Source organism: Tasmannia lanceolata, unplaced genomic scaffold, assembly GCF_043159265.1.
Source record: "Tasmannia lanceolata isolate RefF3 unplaced genomic scaffold, GAP_Taslan_0.1 ptg000011l, whole genome shotgun sequence".
Classification (NCBI taxonomy): domain Eukaryota; kingdom Viridiplantae; phylum Streptophyta; class Magnoliopsida; order Canellales; family Winteraceae; genus Tasmannia; species Tasmannia lanceolata.
Genome location: NW_027518688.1, coordinates 25,590,490 through 25,606,671, shown reverse-complemented (window position 1 = coordinate 25,606,671; position 16,182 = coordinate 25,590,490). Strand labels below are relative to the sequence as shown.

General features: G+C 37.3%; 1 pseudogene across 1 annotated transcript; it reads right to left on the bottom strand.

The window, feature by feature from the left end:
* LOC143886783 (putative ATP-dependent helicase C29A10.10c) lies at positions 1–15,009 on the bottom strand (annotated as a pseudogene). The gene is made up of 10 exons (XR_013253917.1): positions 14,885–15,009; positions 11,035–11,574; positions 9,491–10,654; positions 9,041–9,365; positions 5,917–6,172; positions 5,552–5,768; positions 3,931–4,280; positions 3,376–3,495; positions 742–842; positions 1–213 (listed from the first exon to the last, which is right to left on the bottom strand). The product of XR_013253917.1 is annotated as a putative ATP-dependent helicase C29A10.10c (transcript).
* Between the last annotated feature and the right edge of the window lie 1,173 nt (positions 15,010–16,182).

The window sequence follows — 16,182 nt, the reverse complement described above, 5'->3', positions numbered from 1 at the left end:
TTACAAATTTGCCAATCTCCCTTTCTAAATAAACCTCGTCTTAGCAGAACATGTGAAACACTAGCCACTTTAATAGACCCTTCAAAAACCTCAATCTCTTAAGTCCATCCCTGACTGCAATTCACATTGGAGAGGTAGATCGCAGAGACTAGAAGACTTGTTTCCTACCTTGCTCCTTCAAAACCCGAGACACCGCCTCCATTTTCATGCAACCTGAAAACCAACTGTCATTACTCTATAACCCCAACATCGAAACATTGGTAAACAACCAGAAAGTAAAATTTTCACAAAAAATACAAGCATCATTGTCATGACCTACAATCCCTACAATAATAAAACCAACAGGTATAAGAGAAAATCAGTGAAGCATGCAAGATGCATAATTAAACGTAATTTTGGGTCCAATAATTGGTTTGTCACTCACAATTGGTTGTCATAATCTTTAACGAACAGGACCTAGAGAAATCTAGTATTGGAATTTATGTTGTTGGTGCCCAAAATAATCCAGGTAAATAGAGAAGAAAACAAACATCAGCACAAGCACCAAAAACTTAGCCATCTTGATGGAAGCCATAAGAAATGAAAAAAGAACAACACCAACACATGCACAAATTTCGATTACTACAATAACTTTGCTTGCATTGCCAACAATTTGTATCAAACCAATGATTTTTTCCTTCATTCTTTCTTTCTGACTCTGTATGACTCACTATAAGATATATGTACAAAATAACAACTTACTAGATTAATTGGCAGATGCATCGGGTTCTATGCCTAGACCAAGCAAAGCTAAACGGCTTGACAGATCTTCCCCCGTCTCGGTTTTGCAGTGGTTCTGATCCCTGAAAAAATATAGCCGAACAAGTACATGGGACATTCAGAAAGGCATGAAAAATGCAACATTTACATGCATCTCAAGCAATGGCAGCAGCAATCAAGAAAGAGAGTTAACATATGTTGCAGGTATTTTATCTAAGCAGCCACATACTCTCCGGACATGTAGGATTCTGATACTCAACAGATCCAGGTAGGATACATCTAGATTTCTTTTATAAGTTTGTTTTGTAAGTAGCGAATGTAAATTACACTTTACCGTATGTTCTACTGATGTAGGTTGAGAACTCGGTGGGACATCCTTGAAAAGGGGAGTTCAGATCGACACTAATTACTCTTAGGCAATCACTTGGAAAACACACCGAATGTTAACCTCCCAGTGACTTAATGAGTCTTGGCTGTGAGACCAACTTCTAGAAAGTCTATTTTTACCCTTGGCGAGCAATTGCTTGGATCTAGCCTCCTATGACACATTTTTGCAAACATCTAGCACTCAGGTGGAATGGATTGAATTTCTCCTTTGATACTACTCAAGCAGCCACCCAACAAACATAATTAGGCACTTAAGAGTTTTTGGAAGAAACTGAAAGTACTACTAAAGCCAAACAGTGCCCTCATTATAGCAGAATTACGCTCACTCTATGCAAGGAATGTTCGGTTGTGATCACCTCCAAGTGTATTCTTTGAGTACTTTTTACAAACACAACACCTCAACAGTAATCATGAAAGAAGACAGCCGATTGAAACATCTGCAAAAGTGGGAATCAGTTTGCCACTCCAAAAAGAAGGGGGGCCTCGGGATTGGAAAGATAAGATTACGCAATAAATCGCTAATGGGAAAATGGTTATGGAGATTTGGAACCGAGAAGGATGCTTTGTGGCATGCTATAATTGGGGACAAATATGGAAGAGGAGGTGGTGACAGGGCATGTGGGGCACCATCGGGGCGAAAAGGGTCGGGGGCTTGGCGTTCTATACATTCGGTTTGGGGAATCGTGCTTTTGTGATTCATTTCCCACCCTATATAGTATTGCTTCATATCGTAATGCCAAGATATCGGACTACTTAATTCGAAATACTGAGACAGACGGGATTTTCTGGGATATTCGGATGAGAAGAAATCTTAAGGAGAATGAGATCGATAGCTTCTCGAGTCTTCTAGACTCGCTGAATTCTATTTACCTGTCTGCTTATGTGAAGGATGCCCGGATCTGGATCCCGAATTCTGAAGGTGTTTTTTCTGTGAAATCATTTTTTGAGAAATAGGATGAGGATACTTCCCATCATAATTGCTGGTGGAATTGTTGGAGATCATACATTCCACCTCGTGTTGCAGCTTTCGCATGGGCAGTATCGCATCGTTGTATTAACACTTGCGACAGATTATAGGCAAAGAATGTCCATCTTGCCAGCTGGTGCATCTTGTGTCAAAAGAATGTGGAGACCCTGGACCATGTGCTATTATTATGCCCATTCTCTTCATCTGTGTGGATGGATATAATGAGATTCTGTGGAATGTCTTGGGCAACATTGAATAGCATATCAGAAACTTTGAAGAGTTGGGGAGACGCATTCAAGGGATGTATAGGAGAATCGTTATGGTATTCTATACCCCACGCCGTGATTTGGTTCATCTGGTTGGAACGGAACAATAGAATCTTTAATGGTAAATCTAGGGCAGCTCCTCATATCTCCCTCACCATTAAGATTGCCATTATTCAGTGGGCGAAATGCAAAGGGGTTCTCCCTTATTCGGTTGATCAGACCTTACGGAAGCCTCAAATTGTTTTCCGTGAAAGAAAAGTGTCAAAAACTATTGGCCCACGGTGGATCGCACCTCCTGACGGAATTTATAAGTTAAATTTTGATGGAAGCTCATTGGGAAATCCAGGCCCGGGTGGAATCGGGGGCGCGCTAGGTGATGCAAATGGGGTAGTCATCATGACTTACTCAGGGCCGGTTGGGTTGTGTGATGCAAATGAGGCTGAGGCAAAATCATTACTCTTCGAGCTGAGATGGTATAAGTCTCACAATATGGGTCCTCTGATGGTAGAAGGGGACTCCACAAATGTTATTGCGTGGGCTGGGGGAAGACGTGCTCTGCCAAGGAGACTAGCAAGCACTGTGTAAGAGATTAGAGACCTTGTTCGAGATATCTGCCCATCATTAACGCATAGGAGACGAATAGCAAATTCAATGGCGGATGTTTTAGAAAAGGCGGGTGCAATCCAATCAGACACGGAAATATCTTTTAACGATATCACGGGGATTACATAAGATTATAGTCTTGCTTTTTTTGTTCAGTCACAGGGACAGCTTGTCCCGTGTGTCAATTTGTAAATTTTTACAGATGAAATGAAATAGTTACCTTCTCAAAAAAAAAAAATGAAAGAAAATTTGATAAAATATGCTTGCATCGGTCCAGCTCCAATTATGATGATTGTAATAACTTTCCACAAAAGCCATGAGAGTAACCGTGAGAGTAATCAAGATGATTGTAATAACTTTCCAGTATCAGTCAAAATTTAAGTAACAACTCACCTGAACTCAAAGGCTGAAGCACTAAGTTCCTTGCCAAGGTAGTGCAAAGATAAATCCTTCCCAGGGTCAGTTGCACAGACATATGGGCTGGTTTCCCAGCTCATTGGAACCTCCAACTCCCTAGTACAAGAATAAATCACATATTAGAGAATATTAGCAGGTCAAAATGTTGGAACTTATACAAACTCAACACATTCACATCAACCTTTATGAACAAGTACATTCATTAGCTGGAAACAGAAGTTCTAAGAGGTTTCCGATGCAATCATACATATAAGTCATTAAGGTTACTAGGAAATGCAGCCCCTTTGCATTCAGTCCTTGTTGAGAAATGAGACAGACTCCACAGCAATACTCTTTTCATCCCAAGTTTAACCAAGACCACATATGGTAAAATTGAGACAATCAGGTTTTACAGAGACGAAAAACACTCACATCTAGTCCTTAATATCTTATTTTCAATTGCTTAAGATTTATATTTTTAGTGTTAAACGAAGATATTCAAATACGGATAATAAACAGAGGCAATAATTCAGAAAAAAGTACTGTGCATACCGCTCAAAGCATTTCAATTTGCAGCGTGATATATGCATTTTGGTATACTTCGCAAACATCTTGTCCAGACGCTTAGCCAGTTTTACTGCTGCTCCCAAAGGTAAAACACCCCAAAATTTCAATACTTGGAAGTAGTCTGAATGCTTTAGAATTTCAACTGACCAAAGAAGACAGTGCCCATGGACATTGTACTGTTTCAAAAGCTGACAGGAAATTCCATCCACAGAAACGAGCTTTAACTTCTTAGGACGCCAACCATCAGAAAGTTTCATCATTAACCTAATCACTTCCTTACGAATATTTCTCTTAAGTCTTGCAAACGACTTCCTAAAGTCATCACTAAAAAGAACCTGTGTACAATTGAACAGAGAGTAACATTACAGGTAGTTTTAAGTAAACTGAGTAGAGCATAGCCACTAAATTTCGCAAGAAAAACTAAATGGAAGGGAATATTGGCACATCCACAAATGTATATCAAAGATAAAAGTCCAAACAAGAACCGAGAGAGTACTTTCCAAAAAGAAATGGGAGAACCAAGAGTAACTGTTACAAACTCAAGACTTGTAATGACTCTTTGTTTGCCATTTATAATTCTCGGAAGTGAATACATGTCATTTTTCCCTTAAAGACCTGTACATTATTCAAATTTCAAATTCTTCACATGGCAATGAACCCCAACTAGAAATTCAAAATTTTATAGGAGCACATGCATTTACGCAAACTCTTATCAAACAAATAAAGGATTCAAGGAGAAAATTCCTTTGACTTGTGTCTGTGGGTTGGCAATATTTCCATATGCCGACAAAAAGGATGACATCATTAGAAAGGGTTGAGCTACCAGATTCAGCTAGTACAGGCTTTTCCAAGTTTGAGGTGATATTTGAAAGAAAACTAGTGAAGGTTTGGAACGTCTGAAGCCTGGAAGTGTTAAAATTTATCATTCTAACCAATTTTCTTTTCATTGATTATTTTGAACCCGAGATTAATGTGGATAATCAATACTTAAGAAGAACAATGAGTATTGTTCAGACCATTTGTAGTTGATTGGAGTGGGATGGGAATTCCCCACACTTTGGAATGTGTGTGAACAACTTGGAAGCGCTGGATAACATCGATTTGTCCCCTTGCAAAGTTATCTTTGAATGTTATTAGAGGAAGGCAAAGGTGATTTATCAAAAACTTCAACTGTAGTTCTCAAGAGAACCACTTCAAAAGTACAGGTTGGAAGCGATACAGTTAATCGTTGATGCCAAATAGCGCTTTTTAGCATAAACATTGATTCAACAATACAAACAAGAAAAGAAAAAATTAAATTTCTGAAGTAAATAACCATGAGAACCAACATTTTCCAGCGCTCGTAAACTATTATCACATAGATCTAGATGATAGTGAATTCCAACAAAACATAGACATCTACTTGAGGTGGAATTTTTCAATTATGCAAAGGCCAACATAACAATTACACAACAGTTTTAGGCAAAATAAAGTGATTTATGTCCAGATACAAGCATCGTGTGCATAATACGACAAGTTGTGCAATATTGGATGATAAAGAAATGCTAGAGGACGGAAACAGTAGAATATAAAACGATCTAGAATGAACTTAACAGAAGTAGCGTACCTTCCACCTTGTCCTGCAGAAAAGTAGTGAATCCATGTGAAGCAAATCATCAAGTTGGTCAAGCTCAATTGATGCAAGAATGATCGCTTCAACCAAACAATTGTCCTCATTAGCGTTAAAGAAGCATCCACGCTCCTTGGCATCAACGGCTATTTTCTTCCAAATAGAACCACTCTTAATTAGAGTTGGCTCATTCCCCAAAATCCAAAGGCAGTGCCTGTAATGAAAACAAAAAACTATAATACAGGGACCACCTTTAAAGAAAGAGACTCGAACAGGATCCAAGGAATATTAAAGACTGTTCTGACTTCTCACTATGAGCTACTAACTGCATGCAGTCCTCCTATGGAAGCAACAGAATTTACCTCGCCCTTGTTAAAGCCACATTTGTTCTTTGAGGATCGGCAAGGAATCCCACTGAACCATTACCATTTGACCTAACAGTAGAAATGATTATAACGTCATCCTCTCCACCCTGAAACTCATCAACTGACTTGACCCTAACATGAAAGTCAGTAAGCATCTCATATTTGTTTCCAAGTTCCTCTTTGATTGCAACAACCTGAGCTTTATAGGGGGATATGACACCAATACTGAGTCTTTGCCTCATAGTAACGGATGCTGTGAAGATCAAGTCAGATCCAAATCTTATAAGCACCAATTAAAGAAATTAAAGTGAAAATTATCCTTAAGAAAGCCAAAATAATGTTTGCATGTGTACACTATAACCATTAATCATATTTTTTATGACATCAAACAAATAGATTAACATGAGTATTTATTACATTTAGGACAATGATACATTAGCCTTGAGACAGCCATGTATATCATAGTCGACCAACCCACCATAACAGAATTGAGGTCACCCTTCAATCTGAGTCCCATGAATAAATTTGGACAAGCAATTTAACTATTTACTAATAACAGAAATGAGGTCAACATTTGATCTGGTATCGTCATGTACTTCACTTAATGAATGTTTGAGGATTTCTTATTTCCAAAGAAGCTTGTTTGAAAATGCTTTAATTAGTAAGCTAAAATTACAAGAAATATGACATTCATCTCAACAAGTTTTATGTTTTCAGTCTTGCTTTTTACAAATTGATCCAGAAAGAGGCTTTCGCAGTTTTACTGATCCTAAACAAACAATTTTGACAAAACAGTGATGTAAATTATTGCAGAGAAAGCATCATAATAACTATAAAATCAACAAAACCATGGGGAAACAGATTTACATGGAAATCCCAGACGTTAAAAAACAACATTGGCAAAGGAAAAAGGGAAAGAAAAAGTTTTACTATAAATTCCCAGTCATTTGGCCCAATGCCTGTGTGTGGTACTAATGTACTTTTGGAATAAAATTTGCAACGAGAATAGAGAAGTAGTCATGTTTGACGGAATCAAGAGTACTAATAGTAAAAGAAACAAAGAAGAAGATAAAGAAGAGATGAAATAAAAGAGGGAAATATTTGCGATCAAAAGCATAAGGAGAGAAAGGGTCTCCATTGCCATCTATTAACATCCAAGAGATATACTATTACAGTGACTAAAGTGCATTTAATTAAGGGGAAACAATAAAAAGAATACAACTCAACTCATCTCAACTAAGCCTTTGTCCCAAACTAGTTGGGGTCGGCTAATGAATCCTTTAGAAAATTTTCATGAAGAAGGTGAAACAATAAAAAGAATAGAAATCATGAATAATTAACACATAACAAATGTACATATAAATATAATACATGACAACACACCCATAAAGCAGTACCATAAAAATTCATCATGCCCAGCTTGATACTAGTTTCCTGAAGAAGATGAGGCCCTACAACCTTATTAAAGATATCAGCCAACTGATGTAACAAGGGAGCATAAGAAAGCAAAAATGGACCCATCACATATCTTCTTCCTGACAAATTGAACATTTACTTCAATGTGCTTCGTTCGCTCATGAATTACAGAGCTAGATGCAATCATTGTTTTAAATTTCTGCCGAAACGAAACGGTTTTGGCCAAGACTGTAACGAAATTCACATGAAATCATGTTTTTACATGATTTTGAAAAAAACACCTTAAATACATGGATTATTGAGGGTTGTGATTTTGGAGAAACCAGGATTGCCCTTGCAGCCCTTTTAAAGAAAAGACCTTGTCGCATTTGCTAGGTAAGAATTTTGTGATTTTCCAGGAGGGGCAAATGGTAATTTAATAGGAAAATTACATAACCCAGTCTTAACTAGGGTATCCTACACTCAGAGATTATAACTTCTGCTTCCATGGGTCTAACCTTCTTTCCATAATTTCAACAACGGGATCCTACAAACACCTCGATGGCCTACGAATTCGGGAGCGTGCCCCAACTATATACCAGAGCATCTGTAACTTGGCATCATCAACCTCACCGTCACAATCTCTAAAACCCGCACCACTGCAGCAGGCACAGATTACATAAGGAACACCCACCAAAGTTAGCTTGATAGCATTCGGAGGAAAAAATCCAACTAGAACTACTTCAATTCTTCGCTGCTTTCCCTTCTAGAATCTCCTTCCATTTCCCAAAATAATAAAGGAAATGATAAATGCACCCCTTTTCATCACTAGGGGTACCCAACTGAAGTGTACGTGCCAATCAAATCCATTGAATCCTTCTGACGTGAAGTACATCAGCCCCTCTGCAGTCATTGATACTCATGGCAATCAAATCCATTGAATCCTTCTGACGTGAAGAACATCAGCCCCTCCGCAGTCATTGATACACTGCTGCTGGGTGTCCCTAGTGATGAAAAGGGGCGCATTTATCATTTCCCAACAACAACAACAGCAGCAGCAGCAGTAGTAATCATGTTGCTTCTGCCCAAAATTCTCCCTCTCCCCTGCGAAGGCCCAACTCCCCAAAAAACATTTGATCTCCCAAATGATTCAGCTGAAAAAAGCGTAGGAGCCAAAGTCCATATTGGATCTATCAGAAAGATGCATTCAACGCCAGCCAAGGACAGACTGCCAAATCATCATCGAATGCTCCAAAAACTCAGCAATCCAGTGAACACAAAATGGTTGGCCATTCACTCAATAATCAGTTGTTCGCTTTGCATTTCCTTTGACACACTATTGGATCTATAAGCCTGCCTAGACAAGAATGAACTTTACACTGACACAAATACTGCTACCAACTCACAGAGTACATAGGGGCATCCTGAACTAATGGAACAGAGGATCCAGAATCAATAGCTCCTATGCAGCTATTACAATCATGGGAATAACATGATTATCCAATCAAAAGGTAAGATCATTAATAAAGACAAGAGAAAAAAATGTGTTACAATGGGAAAAATATTTAACATTTGCTTAAAACACTTGTAACAACATTCTTCATAAAAGTGATATAGAACACAGCCATAACACACAACTGAATCAGCATATCATTGAAACAATCACGAAATATTTTTACCAAAAAACTATGGTTGAAAATATTCAATCTATTGACAATGCACATACCATTGTAAAGGTTTCTCACAATCTGTGAAAGTATAGCTATCTCCACAATATTTTTCTTGCTATAGCCAAGACCAAATGTCTCCCTTCCAAAAGCAACATTAATAAAAGAATAAGCTCCATACATAGGTCCTTGAAGATACTGCCTTTCATAGCCTTTACATTTCACATTGGGACCATCTGAAATCATGTTGCTGTAAAACATCGTATTTGGGAAAGAACTTATGGAAGGATGCATTCTATACTACACATCAAGCAGGTGCTTCGTATGGCCTAACGAAACCAACCTTTCAAAGAGACTTCTTCCAAATCCAGATTTCTCAGAAACCTGACAAACAGTAAAATCTCATATATAAAAAAGAATTGTGTTTGTCCTTAGGTTACTTACCCACAAATAAAAGAAGAATTACACTAACCATGATAATGGATTATAACAGATCTGCAAACACAAACCTTGCTTTTAACCTTTGCAGGCAACTGACATTCATCACCTACGAGAATAGCATGTTTTATACCCCGAAGTTGTAGGGGAATCAATGATTCGCATTCTTTTAGTTGAGCGGCTTCATCAACAAGCAACAGCTCAAATGGTTTCATCTTCTGCGAATGTAACTTAAACGAACTAGAAGCTGTGCAGAAAATAAGCATAGCATTTTTTAAGCAAAATTTTCGAATCAAATGTTTCTTGGTAAAATGTGGAATTTTAAGAGATGTTTGAAGATCTCTTAGTACTCGAAGGCATTCAATTCTCATATTGCACAACAAAGACAATGGAGATCCATTAGTTGCTCTGTGCCTAGCAAAATCCATAGATTGAGAAGTGGCTTCATCGACTTCTTCGGAATGCAGAAAGTGTTCCTCCAGATCTTTGTTAGATAAATTTTTATCACATAACAAATTCTCAAATGATTCAAGGAAATTGAGAGCAGTAATAATCTTTTCGAAGTTCTTTACAGAAAGGGAAGCCATCGGTAGGTGAGTGCACAAGGTTCTAAGATCATTCATCAGTGCCTCTGCTATGATTCTGAACCTTCTTCTGAAAAATTCTCGAAACTTCAATTTAAATGGTTTTTTTCTCTTTATATTTTCTAAATGTATATGGTATTGAGGAACACAGTTTTCAAGAAAATCTATCACTGATTGGAGCTGTTTCTTCCACCCAGAAAATGGTACTAAGCACTCTGCAAGCCTATCAACACGGTGATCGAGAAACAAATCCTGAGTATTTTCATCAATGTTCATACGAACCTTATTTCCAAATAACACTATATCTCCCAATGAGCAACAATCATACTGGCATGACTCTTTAACCAGTGCCAAAACACGCTTGGCGACTTCCTTAATTGCAACATTCGTTGGTCCACATGTGAGGGTTCTGCATTTCACTTCTAGGAGTGCCCTCAGCAATGTCCCAACTGTTTTAGTTTTTCCGGTCCCTGGTGGCCCCCAGATAAGTTCAATTGTGTGTTTGTGGTTGCACTTCCTTGCTTGAAGACAACTTAATACTGCACCAATTTGTGATTTATTTAGTTTGGATGAGTATAAATCAGCATCCATTGTTTCCTTCCAAATAATATCATCTGATCCAGAAGAACATCTATCATAACTTCTTCCAACCTGTCAAGATGAAAGACAGTCAACAATGAGAAAATTTTCATTAGTATTTCATGCCTAGTATAACTAGAGCAGGAACAAGAGGAATTGCACATGAGAACAAGGATAAATCAGCTATTCCGTAATAGCAATACCCAAGGATACATATTCTTAGTAGTATCAACCAAACTTCTAGATACCATGATAATAGTACCCAGATTACATGTTTTTCTTATTCTGCATCGGGAATACATTTCTTCTAGGAAAAAAAATAGAAAAACAAAATCTACTTCATCAAATTATGTTTCTCTGGGGAGCTAACAAGTATAGAAAACAAAAATTCATAATTCTTTATAGTTTATAACCAAAAAACATACAAGAAACAAGTTAATAAAGCTTCATACCAAGGGATCAACGCACAAAATCTCCTTTATAACATTCAAATTTTCCGTCATGTGGAGTGCCATCCATATTCGATTGTTCGTCGTTATATTTACCAAATGAACTGCAAAAAATGAGTTTCCCATGCCCTCATTAACTTTAATGTCCTTCGACAATTGCACTGTAAAATCTGTCGGTGAAACTCCGTCATCATCAACTTTAGTGACTGAAGCAAATAAATAGGTCCGTCCATTCCGGTTTAAATCAGCAACAGTTTTAGGCCTCACATCTGATAAAACAAGGATGTCACCACATTTTGGATTGTATGATTGCTTGCCACCAGACCCAGACCCAGACCCATTACTCCAACAGTCAACTTTGATTTTATATAACATGCTCCGAAATGGCTTAGATTTCTTAAGATAAACTATTTTTGAGTAAGGTGCCTCAGAAATATCCTCCATACCCGAATGCAATTCAAGGCGTGTTTCCTCCATTATGGGAAATAAATAGGACCGAAGATACTGCTCAACTGATTGAAAAGTTTGTGGGATCTTTTCCACCTGCAAAAGAAATATCTCTTCTAATAATTAGGAGGTCAAAAAAATTTGAACAAATAACTATGGACACACAAACACACACACACATAAATAAGCATACATACATACAAACATACATGGGCACACACCATGCTGTTAAAATCGTGCGCTTCACGATTTGAATCGTACGATTCAACAAGGGTTGGACGATTAAAATCGGAGGGAAGAAACATTTTTTTGTAAAAAAAGAAGAAGAAGAAGTACGATTCAAGTACGGAGGAAAGAATCGTTTTCGTAAAAGTAGTATGATTCAAGTACGACTCGATTTAGAATCTTGCAAGTTTTACAATTCTTTTTTGTTTCCTTATTTTTTGTGGTGGGCCCTTTACGATTAGAAATAAATCGCACATATATCCCATGCACCAACTTATAACCTAAAAGCAAGTAAAGAAAACCCTAACTCCATTCTTCTCATCCTTCTTTTTCTACTCTTCTTTCCATCTTCTCCTCATCATCAATCTTACTTCTACCAGTATCAACCACAAGTTTAGATTACTAATCAATGAATTTTATATTTAATTTAATAATTATGAATGAAAAATAGATAATTACTCATTTTATTCCTATTTCTTAATTTTATATTTTTAAATATTTTTCTAATATATATATATATGAGAATAGAGTTCCTAAGGTGTCACCTCATATAGCTTATATGAGGTGGCGCTCACAAAACATAAGGGGGCCACATTTTTGGGGTGATCGAAACCACTCATTTGAAAGGCCCTTAGATGGATATGGTGCCTACAAAAAATCAGGTCCATAGGATCATCCTAACCCTTACATTTATGGAGGTTAAAAATGGGAAGATTTATGGAGGTTTATCTGAAAAAATATTACGATTTACGATTCGATACACGATTCAAACCCTCTTAGATTTACGATTCGATTCCGATTTTCAAAACCTTGGACACACACTAAAAATGACTCGAATATTAGCAGCATTGAATCCTTACAACAAATAACCAAACAAACTACAACGATTGAAAATGAATGGAATTAGATGAGGACCATGAGCCCATTTGGGTGACTTGCAAGGGATATTCATGAAGTTGGGATTTAAGGAAATCTGCATCAACTTACTAAAAAATAGACTGTCGTAGAAGGGATTTCGCGGGCCGACTGTGTTATTCTAAACATTAACTTTAGTGATCCCTTATGATCTTTGGCATTGAAAAACAAAGAAAAATTTGAATTAATGAGATGGGTTAAATATACCTTGTGCCATAGCCGATTCTCCACACTATGCAATCCGATGATGATTGAACCTTTTCTAAGCACAAGAGAGACTCGAAAACACCCCTTATTCTCTTGCTTCGCAACACTACTAGGTTAATGGGGAACCTCTCTCAAAGAGAGTTCTCTCTCTTAATGAATTCTCTAATTTTGTTGATATGAAGAGGGACCAAGAACTCTTTAAATCGGAAAAGAGTTCTCATAAAACTTCTAAATTAAGCCCAAATTCGTTTGGATCTTTAGGCACAATATTGGCAATAGTTATTTGAGCTAACTTGCCTTCCAAAACGTTTCCAAGCTTTGAGGATAAGCTTATGCAAGGAAAGGTTTCTAAAATGCAAGGCCATACACGGTTAATAACTCTAAACATGGAAATACACATTTTAGAAAATCTAAAACATGGAAACACTTTTGCTTTGCACTAAGTTTACAAACTCCAAACTTATAAAACGTCTAACAGTCTCCCACTTGGCATACATGGGCTTTATACCTTTTGCAACAATTGCTAATCACAATAACTTTATATTCAGTTCAATAAGTGTGCGAATAACGGATCATGTGATCATTGGACTATCAATCTATCCAATGACCTACCCATGATCACAAAGCTAGCAAACTTACCGACATGAATAAACTATGGCCCCCCCTTATGTCATTACCGACATTCTGCATTCAAAGCAACCATTCAATGTGCACAATACAAATAATGGAATAGCAGACAACTTTATTTATAAGGATCAAAACCTCAAAAGTAATCAGAATACAACGTCTATACAACTTTATGCAAACTCCAACTAATCAATGTAACCGGTCTTACCAATCATCCCCATGCACGCTATGTGGTCATTAAAGACCTTAGGTGGTAAGCCTTTTGTCATCAGATATGCCAACATAAGTGTGGTGCTCATGAACTCAATAGACACTAACTTATCCTGGATCCTTTCCCTAACAATAAGAAACTTCAATCTAATATGCTTCGAGACATCTCTTAATTTGTTATTCTTGGAAAAGAAAACAGCATCAAAACTGTCATAGTAGATCTTTAATGGCTTCCTAATGATATCAACAAACTGAAGCCCCCAGATAAAGTTATGTAACCATAAGACCTAGGCCGAAGCTTCCCAACATGTTATAAACTCCGCTTTTATCGTAGATGAAGCTCTCATTCCTTGTTTCATGCTAATCCAGGATATAGGTCCTCTTGAAAGCATAAAAATACATCATGATTAGGATTTCATGGTGTCCCGACAACCAACAAAGTCAGAGTCAAAACTTCCCCGGAGGTTTTGGTCACGGTCCATATCAGAATCTGTACTTTGTCACCCATCGGATAGGTTTCGAAAACCTGTGACCCCCATCGGTCATTTTTCCTTTCGATTGTATAACCATTTGTTTCTACGTCCCATCATTTCTCCTACGCGTAACTCTTATTTATTTCTCACCCATCCTAAGAGACATATTTCCTTTGATTTCTCACAACTATTTTTAAGTTACTGTCACATTTCAAAAATACCCAAAAGAATATGAGACATGGAAGAAGAAGAAAAGGACAAGTCTTTGAACCATCTCTAAAATCATAATCAACTCAAGGAAGAGTAGTGGGAAAAAAAGCAAGGAATTTGAAATGCTATTGATTACTCACCGCAGAAAACTAGCCATGTAAAGGATCTACATTTCTTCTTTCTACGATTTAAGCAGGAGAGAAAGAGCAAAGGAAATTCCATGAAATAGAGTCTCTACACGTAGAAGATCAAGAAGAAAACTACACAAATAAGAGAACTCATCGAAGGGGACATGACGAGGCCGAAATAAAAAATAATTGGAAATATAACGTAGTATATTATTGAATGAAAAATATAGAATTGATTTTCCAATGAAAAATAATTGGAACTGCTACAATCTCCTGGATGATCCATCTAGTAGCCAATGCCCAAGAATCAAACCATCGAGACAATCCAGACCGTTAATAAGCCTAGGTGGGCCACAAGATTCATGGAACATTCATTTAGAAAACAAAAGAGGGAAAATAAATGTTTCTAACCTTGTCTTTGTAAAATTCCTCATTCAATATGTCTTCCACAGACCAAGAAAATACCAAATCGATTAAACTTTCCTTCCGACCCATTTTGGTGGGCCCTCTGGTATGTAGGCTATGCTTCAAAATTGAATCTTGGCTCTGTGACTCTTTGTTGAATGTGGACCGTCAATCTACCACTCCACTGCAAGGGGAAAAAAAGACAGAAGCAACAGAAGTTACCAAAAATTAAACAGAATACCAGCATGGGCTGATAGGAGACATATTATCAACTGTAGACCCACCTAAAATCAAATTTAAACCCATTAATTATTTTTGGAAATGATATGGACTACTCACACCACCATGTTTTGATACTTACACTAACTCGCCTTGTCTTTTATCATTTACCCAGATGTCAAAGGTTATTACAATTCTCAAAAAAGCTCTCGGAAGTCAGTTAAAGAGAATTGACAAGGTGAGTCAGTGCAATTATCAAAACATAGAAGTGCTAATATCAGCTTGTTTTTTTTTTTACGTTAGTGCAATTATCAAAACATGGTAGTGCTTATAGTCGCCACCTTGTCGTGGCACTAACACAAGTATATCGTCTCTCCCTGCCATACCCAAAAGCTTTAACTGCATCAAAACCAAGTTTCAGAGAGTTTTCCTGTTTTCCCCTCAATTTCTCCCCATATAAAAATATGCTACATCCAAAACCATTGTCTTTACCAACAGAAAGCAACCCAAAATGCAAATTCATAGAAAATACAGAAGAACATGTAGAATTTCAGACATGCATAACTTACCAAATGAAAACATAAAACAACTTAGAGGAAAATGGTGAAACACGATACAATGAAGACAGCGAACGTGAAGAAAAGGAGGAGGCTAGAGGTGAGATTTTACGTGACATTTGCTCTCCTTTTGGGGGTGATATTTATCTGCTCGACTGTTACTGGATATTAATTACTTTGGAATTACCAAGAGGTAAATGATAGCTCCTCGGTAATAAGTAGAGGAGTGCCAAACGAGGATTACATTTTTGGGGTGATATTTATCTACTCGACTGTTACTGGATATTAATTACTGGGGTGATAAATCCATTTTGGGGTGATATTTATCTACTCGACTGTTACTGGATATTAATTACTGGGGTGATAAATCCATTTTGGGGTGATATTTATCTACTCGACTGTTACTGGATATTAATTACTGGGGTGATAAATCCATTTTGGGGTGATATTTATCTACTCGACTGTTACTGGATATTAATTACTTTGGAATTACCAAGAGGTAAATGATAGCTCCTCGGTAATAAGTAG